The 12,947-nt window shown below is 39.2% G+C and overlaps 1 protein-coding gene and 1 long non-coding RNA gene across 2 annotated transcripts in view; one reads left to right on the top strand and one right to left on the bottom strand.

Moving 5' to 3' along the window:
• The window catches only part of LOC136034686 (uncharacterized), a 45,371-nt gene extending 34,143 nt beyond the window's left edge, over nt 1-11,228 (bottom strand). Inside the window, exon 1 of the long non-coding RNA XR_010619233.1 lies at nt 11,162-11,228. This is a non-coding gene — a long non-coding RNA (uncharacterized LOC136034686). The remainder of the gene's footprint in view (nt 1-11,161) is intronic.
• Nucleotides 1-12,947, top strand: part of LOC136034680 (uncharacterized) — a 285,081-nt gene that overhangs the window by 73,226 nt on the left and 198,908 nt on the right. The gene's annotated exons all lie outside the window — the stretch shown is intronic.

Genomic DNA, 12,947 nt, shown 5'->3' with positions numbered 1-12,947 from the left:
TTCTGTTTGTTTTAAGTTTTAATATTGCTCCTTACTTTCAGTTTAAAAAACTATTTTTTTTATTTAATTTTTGAACATTTTTGAATTAATGCATTTTTGATTCTGGCTCTCCACACATGAATTATTAAAATGAAATTTGCATATTAATTTTTTTAATTAATATAGTTTTGATCAGACGATTTTGAGAAATAAGGGGTGGGGAAGGAGGCCTAGTTGCCCTCCAATTTTTTGGTTACTTAAAAAGGCAACTAGAAATTTTAATTTCTAACAAACGTTTTTATTAGTGAAAAATATACATAACTTAAGAATTAACTTACATAACAAACTTTTATACTCTTATATTTTTTTATTATGTATATGAGGGGGTTTGTCCCCTTGTTAATACCTTGCCTTTTATACTAAATCGTAAGTTTTGTCCCAATTCTTTAAGAATGACCCCTGAATCAGAAAGGCTGTGGAATAAATAGTTGAAATTACCACCACTACTACTATATCATTTACAAATAATATACATGATAGCCTGAACCAATCCAAAGATACAAATGGGGCTCCATTATTTTTCATAAAACTGTCTAAATCATTAACAAACAAGGAGAAAAGCTTTGGGGATAAAGTACATCCTTGTTTCACACCCAAATGAGACATAACTAGTCTAGAAAATTTCCCCATCACCTTTACAACAAACTTCACCCTCCTATACATAGCTGCTATTATTGCTACAAAACAAGACGGCAAGCCTATTTCTAACAGGTTTTCAATTAACAACCTCCTATTTACTGAATCAAAAGCACTTCTCAGGTCTAAAAAGATACAAATAGCCAACCATTTTTCCATCTCAATATTTCCAAAGTAAAAATATGGTCAATAGTGCTGAATGTCAATCTGAATCCCACTTGTACTGGACTCAGTATTTCCTCTTTATCTAACCAATCTCTTAGCCTAAATTCCAAAACCTTATTTGCACATTATGGGAAGGGGTGGGGGGGGTGGGTGCATTATATCAAATACCTAACCTAACCACCTCTATATATAAATATTAATTTAAATGTAACTGCATCATAGTTTGTTTCACAAAAGAACCTAACTTTACTTATTGAGTGTGTTCTGAATAACACACAAGTACCTAACAACCATACTGATGCATAGCTTAGATTTTTTGTTATGCATTGATGTATACAATTCTTCTCAATTCCTATTTTGATAGCAATACATGAGGGTTTGAGTTTTGCATTATTTTGCATAATTGTAAAGCCTACTAGTTTTGACCCTATTTTCTAATGTAGCAAGAAGTTAGGCCTACTTAAAAAAGAAAAAAATTGTATGCTGACCAATGGTCAGCATTGCACCGCAAGTGATATCATGATTCAATGTCTGTAGCTGGGAGTGTTACAAAACATTGATTCTTCATTTGAGTGCAAAAAACATTTGATTCTTTTTTAGTTTTTTTTCTAAATTTCTCCAGGTTGGCTAATCATTATAGCTAGATGTACTGTGGCTAAGCTTACAAAGTCACACCATTGACCCTTATCCCAACCAAAATAACAGCAACACCAGGCCTTAAACTCCTAAGCTTAGGTTTTCAAGCCAGGAGTAGCCTACAAGAAACTTTGCTACGAGGGCTCAAATGTATCTATAAATTAATATTAAAAAGTTGTTACAGGCTACCAATAAACTGAAAAGTTTTTTGAAGAACTTCAATGAATTACAGGATTCAATCTAGCCAAGCTTACAGTGTGGCTAAGCTTACAGAGTCACACCATTGACCCTTATCCCAACCAAAATAACAGCAACACCAGGCCTTAAACTCCTAAGCTTAGGTTTTCAAGCCAGGAGTAGCCTACAAGAAACTTTGCTACGAGGGCTCAAATGTATCTATAAATTAATATTAAAAAGTTTTTACAGGCTACCAATAAACTGAAAAGTTTTTTGAAGAACTTCAATGAATTACAGGATTCAATCTAGCCAAGGCTAGCTTAAGTAATTATCATTGAATGTCTTAAAATCGACAACAATAACAAATCCATGTGGCTGAATAAATTTGAACCCTGGATATATATGTATTAAACTGTGAGATAAAACTGTTTTTCTTTGTTTTTTGCATTTTCCTTGGTCTTGTGTTACCCTAGGTGTTGATTTAAGGGACTTACCTCAGTGCTGTGACTGATATATTTAGACTTTTGGGCAATTCATATTCTCCAGGGAATTGCGCATCTTCCCGTTCTTCCTTATCTACCTATACAGTGTTGCCACAATACATTTGCGAAGTATTTATTTTTTTTGATAAAGCCACAGATTACGTAAGTTGAATCGTTTATTTTCTGCATTTGGGGAAACCTGTGCAGAAGAGAGCGATAACAAACACGAAGAGCCGTATTGGTACCGGCGGGATATCCATCCTTAAACTGCTGGGGATAGGTGATTTGAGTATCCGCGCTTCCCACAGGTCCCCCAAGTTCTGAATCCGTGCCCACAAACTTGACACTCTCATCTGCGCATGCGCACTGGATCTTGCGCACCCACGTTTGCTTTTGATTTTTGAATTAGGCGCGAGCCGTGATTTTGGACTTGAGAAAATCCCTATTGTTCACCGAACTCGGAAATCCTCCGGAAGATGGCAGAACAGTACCGTGTAGCGAAACGTAAAATGATCTCGCCACGGAAAAGCGGAGAGGACATTTGTGCCTCCTGTAAGGTAGCACTTACGCCAGAATCCACCGCCTTGAACTGTGACAATTGTTCGAAGTGGTTGTGTACTCAGTGTATCGAGATGCCAATGACTAAATACAAGCTTATCAATAACCTTAGCGAGGGAAACGAGTTCCACTGGCTCTGTCCTCTATGTGAACTTGACCCACGCCAAAAGCGAGGCATAAGCAAGGAGGACGTTGCCAGCATTGTCAGTACCATAGTTGCAAACTCAACCAAGCAACTCAAGGAGGATATCAAAAGCGACATGGAAGACATGCTGTCTGGTCTTACAAAACGAGTTGGGGACATTGAAAGAGAAATGGATAAACTCTGCACAACGGATGACATGCGGACTGAAGTAAAAAAGCAGTTAGACGACGGCCTGCAAGCTATCTCAAAGACACTAGCCAGTGAAATAGATAAGAAGGTAGCCGAAGCGCTACAAACTGACAGAGAAAGACAAAGGCGCAAAAACAATCTTATCGCATTCGGGGTCCCAATCAACCCTTCTCTGTCAGTTGAAGCGCAAAACACAGCCGATAAAGCCTTCATCGAGGAATTCCTACAGAAAGAATACGGCATGCTTGTTACTGTCACAAATGTAAGGAGGCTGAATAAGCGACCTTCTTCAGCGTCTGCTCAAGATCCGCCCAAAACCACGGTACCAACTGTCTTCACGGTTAACAACCCTTCGTTGCCCAGGAAAATCGTGAACACGTCTTACGAAAGAAGAAATAACAGAGACGCTGTACAGTTCCGCCACGACAAAGTTAAAGCTGACAGGGACAGTAGAAAATTACTATTGGCAGAACTGCGTGATCGTGTCTCCAACGGTGAACTCGATCTGGTTATCAGGGGCAACAAAATCGTCCAAAAAAACCCGGAAGCAATGGTGGTGTGATTCCAATTTTCACCCCACCATTAGTGTATAGTGTAATTAGTTCTGCTTTTCCTGGTAAAAATAAAAATGTTGATGTAACCCTTAGTGACACTATTAGTGACAATTCGTCAGACTCGTTTGTAACTGCGGAGGCTTCCCAGGAAGAAGAAGAAGACTTGAGCTTTGTTTCTGTTGAGGAAGAAAGTGACTCTGGTGAAAATAACAACAGACAAACCATACTGGACAAAAGCCAACCAGAACCAGCAACCGTAAGTTCTGACTTTAGTGTATGTGTTACTAATGTTGACCAGTTGCCCAACAAAATTGATGAACTAAAAACCCTAATTGACTCAAAAAAGTTCGATGTGATCTTACTGACTGAAGTCTGCCCTAAAAACAGTAGTAACAAACTTCACGATTCCCATGTGAAAATCCCGGGTTACCAAGTTCTCTCAAATCTCTCGTCCCAGGGTTGCAAAAGAGGAACACTAGCCCTCGCTAAAGCAGGATACAATACAAAGATAATTGATGTTCCTCTCTTTTGCCCCTTTGTTGAGGCAGTTTGCTTTGATCTATGTGTGCCAGGGAGCCATGTGTCAGAGACAGTCAGAATCGGATGCATCTACAGAAGTCCCTCAGCCCCATCCCAATTTGTAACCGAACAAGCAATAGCAGAAATAATATGCACACTAAATTCGAACCTCAAAGGACATCTGCTTATTACCGGCGATTTCAATCTTCCATCTATAAACTGGATAAACGGTTTTGGATATGGTGCCACTCCAACCGAACAAGACAAGCAACAGCCTTTCCTAAATTGCCTCAGTGAATTGTCCCTACACCAGATAGTTGACCAACCAACTAGATACAGATTGTTTCAGCGCCCAACAATACTTGACCTGGTTATCTTGAATGACAAAAGCTTAGTTCAAAGTATTGATTACTCACCACCCCTTGGTAAAAGCGATCACCTAACTATAGAGCTCATGCTGAAAGTGAAGGTACTTAAGAACAAGCTAGTCAAAAAAGTGTTTGTCGACTACATTGCTATTTGAAATGAATTATCCACTACAGACTGGCCGAATGTACTAAGTGGCACAGTTGACGAACAATGGACCAAATTCAAGGGTGTTTTACTGAAAGCTCAGGATGCCCACACAAAGACCAGTTTCAAACCAAAACCTAGATCCCTCCCCTACATGACAAAAGACATCAAAAGAGAAATAAACAGGAAAAAGAGGTCATGGAAAAAGTTCAGGCAGTCAGGAGACCTGCAGCAACACACAAAATTCACCAAGGCACGAAACAAGCTGAGAAACCTCACCAGAAAACTCTACGAAAATCTGGAGTCCAATCTTGCCAAAGAAAGTAAGACAAATCCTAAAAAATTCTGGAATTATGTCTCTAGCAAGAACCACTCCCGTCGAACTATCTCCAGACTGGTGAAACCCTGTAGCACTACCGTAACCAACATAACTGATGTAGCAAACGAACTAAATAGGCACTTTGCTTCAGTTTTCACCTGTGAACCGGAAGGCCCCCTGCCAAACTGCCCGGGCTATGAAGCCCCCACAACGATGGAGCAAGTCAACATCGACCCCTCCAACATCCTCAAACGGCTTCAAAATCTTGACACGAATAAATCGGCTGGACCAGATCACTTACACCCAAGACTGCTGAAGGAACTGGCAACCATCATCGCAGGACCACTGTCTGACCTATTCCAAAAGTCTATTAATGCCAAATCTGTCCCATCTGATTGGAAAACTGCTTTTGTGACCCCAATATTCAAAAAAGGCAGCAGACTTAAAGCAGAAAACTACAGACCTATAAGTCTCACATCAGTAGTCGCAAAAATCCTTGAAAGAGTGGTCAATGATACAATACTGGAACATCTGAAAGTCAACAATATCCTATCCCCTAATCAGCATGGGTTTCAACCAGGAAAGTCAGTTGAAACAAATTTACTGGAAACATATGACATCATTACAGATTTGCTTGACAAAGGATTGCCAGTGGACCTAGTTTTACTAGACTTTGCTAAGGCCTTTGATAAAGTCCCACACAAAAGGCTAAGAGAAAAGCTTACTGCTGCCCAGTTACACCCCAACCTGGTTAATTGGCTTATGGACTTCCTGTCAGGACGAACCCAGAGAGTCAGGCTATTTGGTGCTGGAGGTGAAAAGGTCTTTTCCGAGCCCTGTGATGTCATCAGTGGAGTACCGCAGGGAACTGTTCTTGGTCCTACACTGTTCAACATCTACATCAATGATATATTCAGCAAGGTGGAAAACAAATTGTCTCTCTATGCTGACGACTCAAAGCTATTTGGAGCAGTGAATGTAAAATCCCTGCAAACAGACGTCCAGAAAATCCAGCTGTGGGCAGACAAATGGCTCTTATCGTTCAATATAAGCAAGTGCAGCACGCTACACTTTGGATCCTCAAACCCATGCGCCCAATACCATATGCATGAACATGCCTCCAACTCCGATCCACCCATCAAGACCAGCACAGAGGAACGCGACCTTGGGGTCATCGTTGACAGCCTTCTCAAGTTCCATGCCAACACCATCAAGAGCGTGTCCCAGGCCAACACAAACTTAGGTCTGATCAAAAGAACAGTTACCAGCAGATCCCCACTAGTTTTCCTGAAACTTTACAAGGCACTAGTCAGACCCGTTTTGGATTTTGGCATGTGCGCTGCCTTCCCAACATACAAAGGAGATGTCAGGCTAATTGAGGGAGTCCAGAGGAGAGCAACCAAGGCCATCACAAACCTTGGAGACAAACCTTATCAAGATCGTTTACGGGCTCTCAACCTCCCTACCCTCGTGTACAGGCGCAACCGTAGCGATATGATGATGACCCGCAAATTGCTGAACTCATCATATGCCAAGATCCTGCCCATCCACCCAGGCCCCCCACAGTGCACCAGAGGACACTCAAAGAAGCTGTTCAAGCAGTCAGTCAGAACCAGGGCCAGAAAAAGTTTCTTCACCAACAGAGTCGTCAACCCCTAGAATGAACTGTGTGAAGCAACTGTCTCAGCCCCCACCCCCGAAGCATTCAAGAAGGCACTGGATAAAGAGTGGGCCACGAAAGACTGGAAGTATGAGTGGGACATTCCGTCCTGCTCATAGCTGCTATGAGACATCACCGACTCAACTCAGGAGCATTCAACAGATCTACAGATCTTAATTTGCTCCGAAGTGCAAATTAAGGTAATTAAGGTAATTAAATTAGCTTCCAGAGTAACACAGTGTTCCTTTGTGTCAAGTGGGATTGAACTAAGCTTCCTTTGAACTATATACATTTTTTTCTGGACAATTAGACCTATTACTCACTCTAGGCTATGCCATCTCTACAAAACAATTTACCACTGACTTTGAATAGGCTAGCAACTGTACAAGGATTACAGGAATTTAATTAGAAGCTTCCTAAAGCAAAACCTGAAGACTTCACCCCCAACAAACTATTCAACCAAGCTTCTCTAGATATGCCCAGCAGATCACATTAATGCTTGAACTTTACCAATGAATTTTTTATTAAAAATCATTTTAAGGTCAAAATAGATTGTTTACCATCACTGGTTCTTTGAACAATTGCAGTTCCATTCTCTTCACTGCATAAAGGCTCATAGTCTTCAAACTTTTGTTTGTTAGCCATGATAAAAGTTTTATATTATTGTAGTGATGATAATGATGTTAAGTTACTTAACTAAAGATGCTCGTTAACTATCTTCAGCAAAAGTTACTGAAAAAGTTACTTTGAAGTAACTTTTCTGTCGTTCCAGCTGCTAAATAGCCTCAGCTGGAACGGAAAAAGTTACTTTTAGTAACTTTTCCGTAACTTTTAGTTACTTTTTGTCTCAGCTGGAACACGCTCACTGTTAACTATCTTTAGCAAAAGTTACTGAAAAAGTTACTTTGAAGTAACTTTTCTGTCGTTCCAGCTGCTAAATAGCCTCAGCTGGAACGGAAAAAGTTACTTTTAGTAACTTTTCCGTAACTTTTAGTTACTTTTTGTCTCAGCTGGAACACGCTCTTACTGTTCACAACCATTTTAATAGGCTGCTTCAGGTATGGCAGCGTTTTTGGTGTCTTCAGGAATGAACTTGAAGTGCATGTTCTCTCAGCTTGGAGCATAGTTCTTAAAGTAGCTCAATGTCTCCCTTGACAAACACTTGGCCCATTCTACTACCTGTAATATCTCCCTGATTTTGCAGTAGTTAGTGTAAGTTTGTTTATTACAATTTTTTGTTTGTTGACTAAGCAGCAAAATATGGCAGATCCAGATATGGTCACTGGCACCAATGAGAAGGAGGTACTCAGTGCTCACCAATAATTCTTGGTTTTTAGTGATTGTCAAATCTAGCAGGGATAGTGTCTGGTTATTCTTATACTGGGTTGGATGGTCTATTACCAACCAGGTCTGGTACTTGGTACCAGACCTGGAGAATAACAGCTCAGTCTCTTCCTGCACCCCCAAAAAAGCTAACCTTCTGAATCAGCAGTTTTCCTCAGTGTTTTCTAAGGATGACCTCCAATCAACCCTCCCACTATCAGAACAGGCTCACACTCCCTTCCCAATGTTAAACTCACCAACCACACTCAAATAAGTAACCAAACAGCTTAAGGAGCTTGATGCCAACGAATCAACTGGACATGATGGTCTGAGTCCATGACTGCTGAAAGAACTAAGCCCTGCTATTCCAGTGCCCCTGGTGAAATTATTTAACTTGTTGCTAACGCATGGAAAGCTTCCAAGTGATTGGAAGAAGGCAATAGTCATCCCAATTCACAAGAAGGGTAGCAAAACTTCAGTAGCAAATTATAGACCTATCAGCCTTACCTGTGTGGCATGCAAGGTCATGGAGAGAATTGTCAACAAATACATCATTAACCATCTTGAGGCTAACTCACTCATAAGGAGCAGCCAGCATGGTTTTTGTTCTAAGAGATCAGTGGATACAAACCTTCTTGAGTCTTACAGTCTTGTAACTGACCTACTAGAAAAAGGAATACCAGTGGATATAATCCTGATGGATCTAGCCAAAGCTTTCAACAAAGTTTGTCACCACTACCACATTCACAGGCTATGCACTCTTTCTCTTAATCCAAAAGTGATCAGTTGGACTGAGGATTTTCTGAGGGACAGAACACAGCAAGTCACTCACTCTCTGATAAAGTCAAATTCACCAGCAGGATCCCCCAGGGCAGTGTCCTGAGCCCTACCCTGCTCAATATATACATAAATGAGCTAGCCCTTATCACCAGTGACAAAACCACTTTCTATGTGGATGATTCAAAACTCATAGGTCCTGCCAATACCCCTTCTGCCTGCCAATCTCTTCAAACTGATCTCAACCACATGTGTTCCTGGGTCAAAAGATGGTTGCTGGAATTCAATGCTGAAAAATACAAAGTCATACACTTTGGACACAACAACCCCAAGCAACAATACCTAATGACCCAAGACCCTGGGAGTCACCACATACTGGAGCATGTTCAGCAGGAGAGAGACCTTGGAGTTAATATAGACTCCCAGTTGAAGTTCAGCTCCCACTCACCAAAGATCTCAGCCAATACTAGGCATCATTAAACACAGTATTACCAGCTGAAGTAGACATGTAATCACCAAGATCTACAAAGGACTGGTAAGACCATGTTTGGAGGTGGGGACCATCCTGGCCACCCCTTGATTCAAAAAGGACAAGGTAGTGCTTGAGAAATCCAACAAAGGGCCACTAAGCTGATTGCCGGTATGAAAAACAAGCCCTACAGTGAATGGCTGAGGGAACTCAACCTCCACTCTTTAATCTACAAGCGGAAATGTGGGGAAATGATCCAGGCACATACACTCCTCTTTACCAATCAAGAAAAGGAGCTCCTGGAGATTGACCCCTCCCACATAACATGAGGACACCCAAAACAAATCTGCAAACTTCATGCAAGGACTGGAGAAAGATGCAGCTTCTTCCCAAACAGATTGTGAACCTCTGGAACAACCTCAAGGAGAATATTGTTTCTGCTGAATCAACAGATGTATTCAAATGCCATCAGGATGCTGAGTGGAGTGACAAACTGTGGAGATTTGACAGGGATGCACCAGAATCTAATCAACCATGTATGCAACTGTCATCACGAGGAGTGATTCAACAGGACCAAAAGTCCTTATTTCAGTCTAAGCTGTCATTTAAGGTAATTACATTATATAGGCTATTGCTAACCAAATATTCAACAAATGGTTTACTGATAATAGAGCATTGTTGATAACCCAAGCCCTCAACCTATTTGACATCCAGTAGATTCAGATCTCCAAGAAGAGTTAAGTCCTGATTATTATGATGGGATGCTTGTTCAGCCAACTGGATTAAAGCTTGGTAAGATGCAAGGACACCTAGCACTTCTGTATATGCAACCTATCAGTAATGGTTTACCCTAATTAATAATACTGACAACTTACAATTCCAAGGAGTTTACCCAGAAAGAATGGCATTCTGTTGCAAACCCTGATTTTTCTATACATTAAAGCTGCTTTTTATTGTTGGGAACTTAAAAAAAAATTCTAAAATGCAGTCACTTGGCCACACAGACATAAATAGAAATGGATTCAAGTCTACTAGCCTACTTAAATATGCTGTGCAGCACAATGTGTCTTGAAATTTGATGGAAGCTAGGCTGTGATAATTTAAAAGTATGACATAGGGCCTACCCCATTTTTGTAACTTTTTAGGAGAGCCAAAAAACAGAAAGAAGTTTTTCAATTGGGGTGGCTCTGAAGAACAACACTAATGGAGAAAAAGGGAGCATATTCTAAACCAAATTGTATGCTTTTTCAGTGTTGTAAAAACCTATACACCTTGTACACACATAGTTATAATAAGTAGGCCTAATATAATGCAGTTTACTGTTTAATATAGGCCTACAACATAATATATTAAGGTGAGTTGTACAATTGAGGACACCTAAATTTTATTGTAAAAATTGCCTTCTAGTAGCCTACTTAATGCTTTATTTAAAAGCACTATGAACTGAACATTACCAATGCCTTAAAAAAGAGACAAACAGGAAAAAAAGCAGTGTCATTCAAAGGGCAAATTCTTGTCCTTTTTTAAGCACTGACCATGTCCTGTACGAATTGTATTTATTGATGTTGGGTCTAATTTTTGCTTAATTGTCAGATTATTGGGTGTTGCTTTCTTAAAGAAGTTTAGCTATTTTTATCTGGTCTATTGGACTTATTTCTTTGTTAGTTTGATCTTATAATTTGAACTTCTATTTACTTTTAAAAACAGACTTTATTGGCAGTTTGGACACTTTACATTGTCATTAGGCCTGCTAGCCAACTCTGTGTTGTCAGTAGCTGGGTCTAATTTCTGTTTCTTATGCATGATTCCTTTTTTATTGTTTCAATAATTGACTAGAGGGACTCTTCTAGGACAGAAAATGTAAAGAAATTTCTGCCTAGATTACTCTAGTGTACATAAATTGTGGAGTTGGAGTCAAAATGTGTTGGCTACAATTAGTCTACATACGCTGTTACTAAGTAAGCCTAGCCTACTAAGAACTGTTGTCTCAACATGTTTACTTCTCAATAGCCCTAATTCCAGACTTTTTCATGGAGAGAAATCATTAAATAGGATTTAAAGAAGAACTATACATTTGTTAAGAGCATTCAAGGACACCAAACTATTTTGTTTCTTCACAACGTTGTTAGATAGATCTGTGTTGCCGAATATCGCCGAATTCCGCATATTCCAATTTAAGCACTTTTTGATCTGACCTAACATAAACTAACCTTATTATAAGCAATTTTGGCCCTGAAAAAATGTAGTAGTATTTTGTTGAAAACAACCAAGAACACGGCACTAAGAAAAATTAGTATTATTTTGTTGAAAACGACCAATAACTCATACTTTAACTCATGCGTCATTTTTAAGAGCTCAAAGAATGAAAACTCAAAAATTTGCAGTACAAGCGATTATAATATTCGTGAAGAACATAAAAAAAGGCATCAAATGGCATTTTCACTTTATTGGTAAGTCAGTTATATGAACTGCAAAAAATTTACCGAATTTTTTACTGACTGAAGACCAAAGGCATAATTTGCTATGGGACAGAGGGTAACTGCCCACTTCATACAAAAGTATGACCCCCAGACCTTAGTTTGACCCTCCCAGATGAAATCTAGTTTCTACAAAAAAAAAAGTATTGTCAAAATTAAGATAAGCCTGCATGATTCAAGTATTCAAAGAAACGGGTTAGTTTTCATTAGTATGTCTTTGTCTTTATGGTAATATATGGGTAATTTTTCAGGTTTCCCTTTCATTTTTACTTGATTTAAGAAAATTGGCCCCTACTTTGCCCCCCCACTCAGGATTTTGACGAAATTACACCACTGCTGAAAAATCACTGCCTTACTGACAAGGCTACCGCTACTTAAATAGAAAAAATATATAGCAGACTTAGCGTTGCCTACAATCTTAAAAGAATTCCCATTCTTGATGTTTCGTGTCTCTCTGAACAGGTCACTTGTTAATGTTCCTTAGGCAGTCTAATTTACTTTCACAAACACCAATCAAGCATGTAAACAATTTTACCATACAAATTCTGTATCTATTTCAAGGGTTTATGGAGCTTGTCGGAGTTAAAAGCACAATAATTACTTTGAGATGTTCAAACCACAAATTCCTTTGTTCGCTGTGTGACAAATCTTTCAACCATGTATTTCTTTGTTCTTCGCTTTTATTTGTAATTCGTTCTACTCCTCGTTGTCGTGTGCCTTGTTACAACATATTTCTTTATTCTTCTGTTTGGTTTTGACTCATTTTAATTCTTGTTGCTGCTTATCTTCGAAACGGATATTTCTTTGGTCTTCATTTATGTTTTTGACTCGTTGTAATTGTCACTGACGCAAGCATTCCAATGGTATACTTCTTTGTTTTTTATTTTAACATTATTTTTGACATTTTTTAAAAATCCGCTTTACCTTAGTTGGTCGGATAAATTTTGTCACATTTGACGGTGTAGGTTGTTCATTTGTCCTCTATGCATTATAAATCTGATTTAAACACCTTCTGTAAATAGACTAATTACACTTGGTATTTTATATTTAGTTATGTTCCCTTGGAAACGTGCTCATAAGTGTGACGTCAATCACATAATATTTCTTATCATTTATATGTTTTTTGTGTAATTTTTCCTGCTTCATAGCCGCTAAGAACGCTATAACCACTACAGAGGCTAATATGACCTATATATCCTCTTGAAATGTTCTCGAAAATACAACGTCACTGACGTCTCTTTCCAAAGTTAAGGCTCTTAGCGAATGTTCTCAAACTCGTGACCTATATAGATTGTTTTTTGTAGGCCAG

This window comes from Artemia franciscana, chromosome 13, assembly GCF_032884065.1.
Source record: "Artemia franciscana chromosome 13, ASM3288406v1, whole genome shotgun sequence".
Lineage (NCBI taxonomy): Eukaryota > Metazoa > Arthropoda > Branchiopoda > Anostraca > Artemiidae > Artemia > Artemia franciscana.
This window is presented reverse-complemented; position numbering and strand designations above follow the sequence as displayed.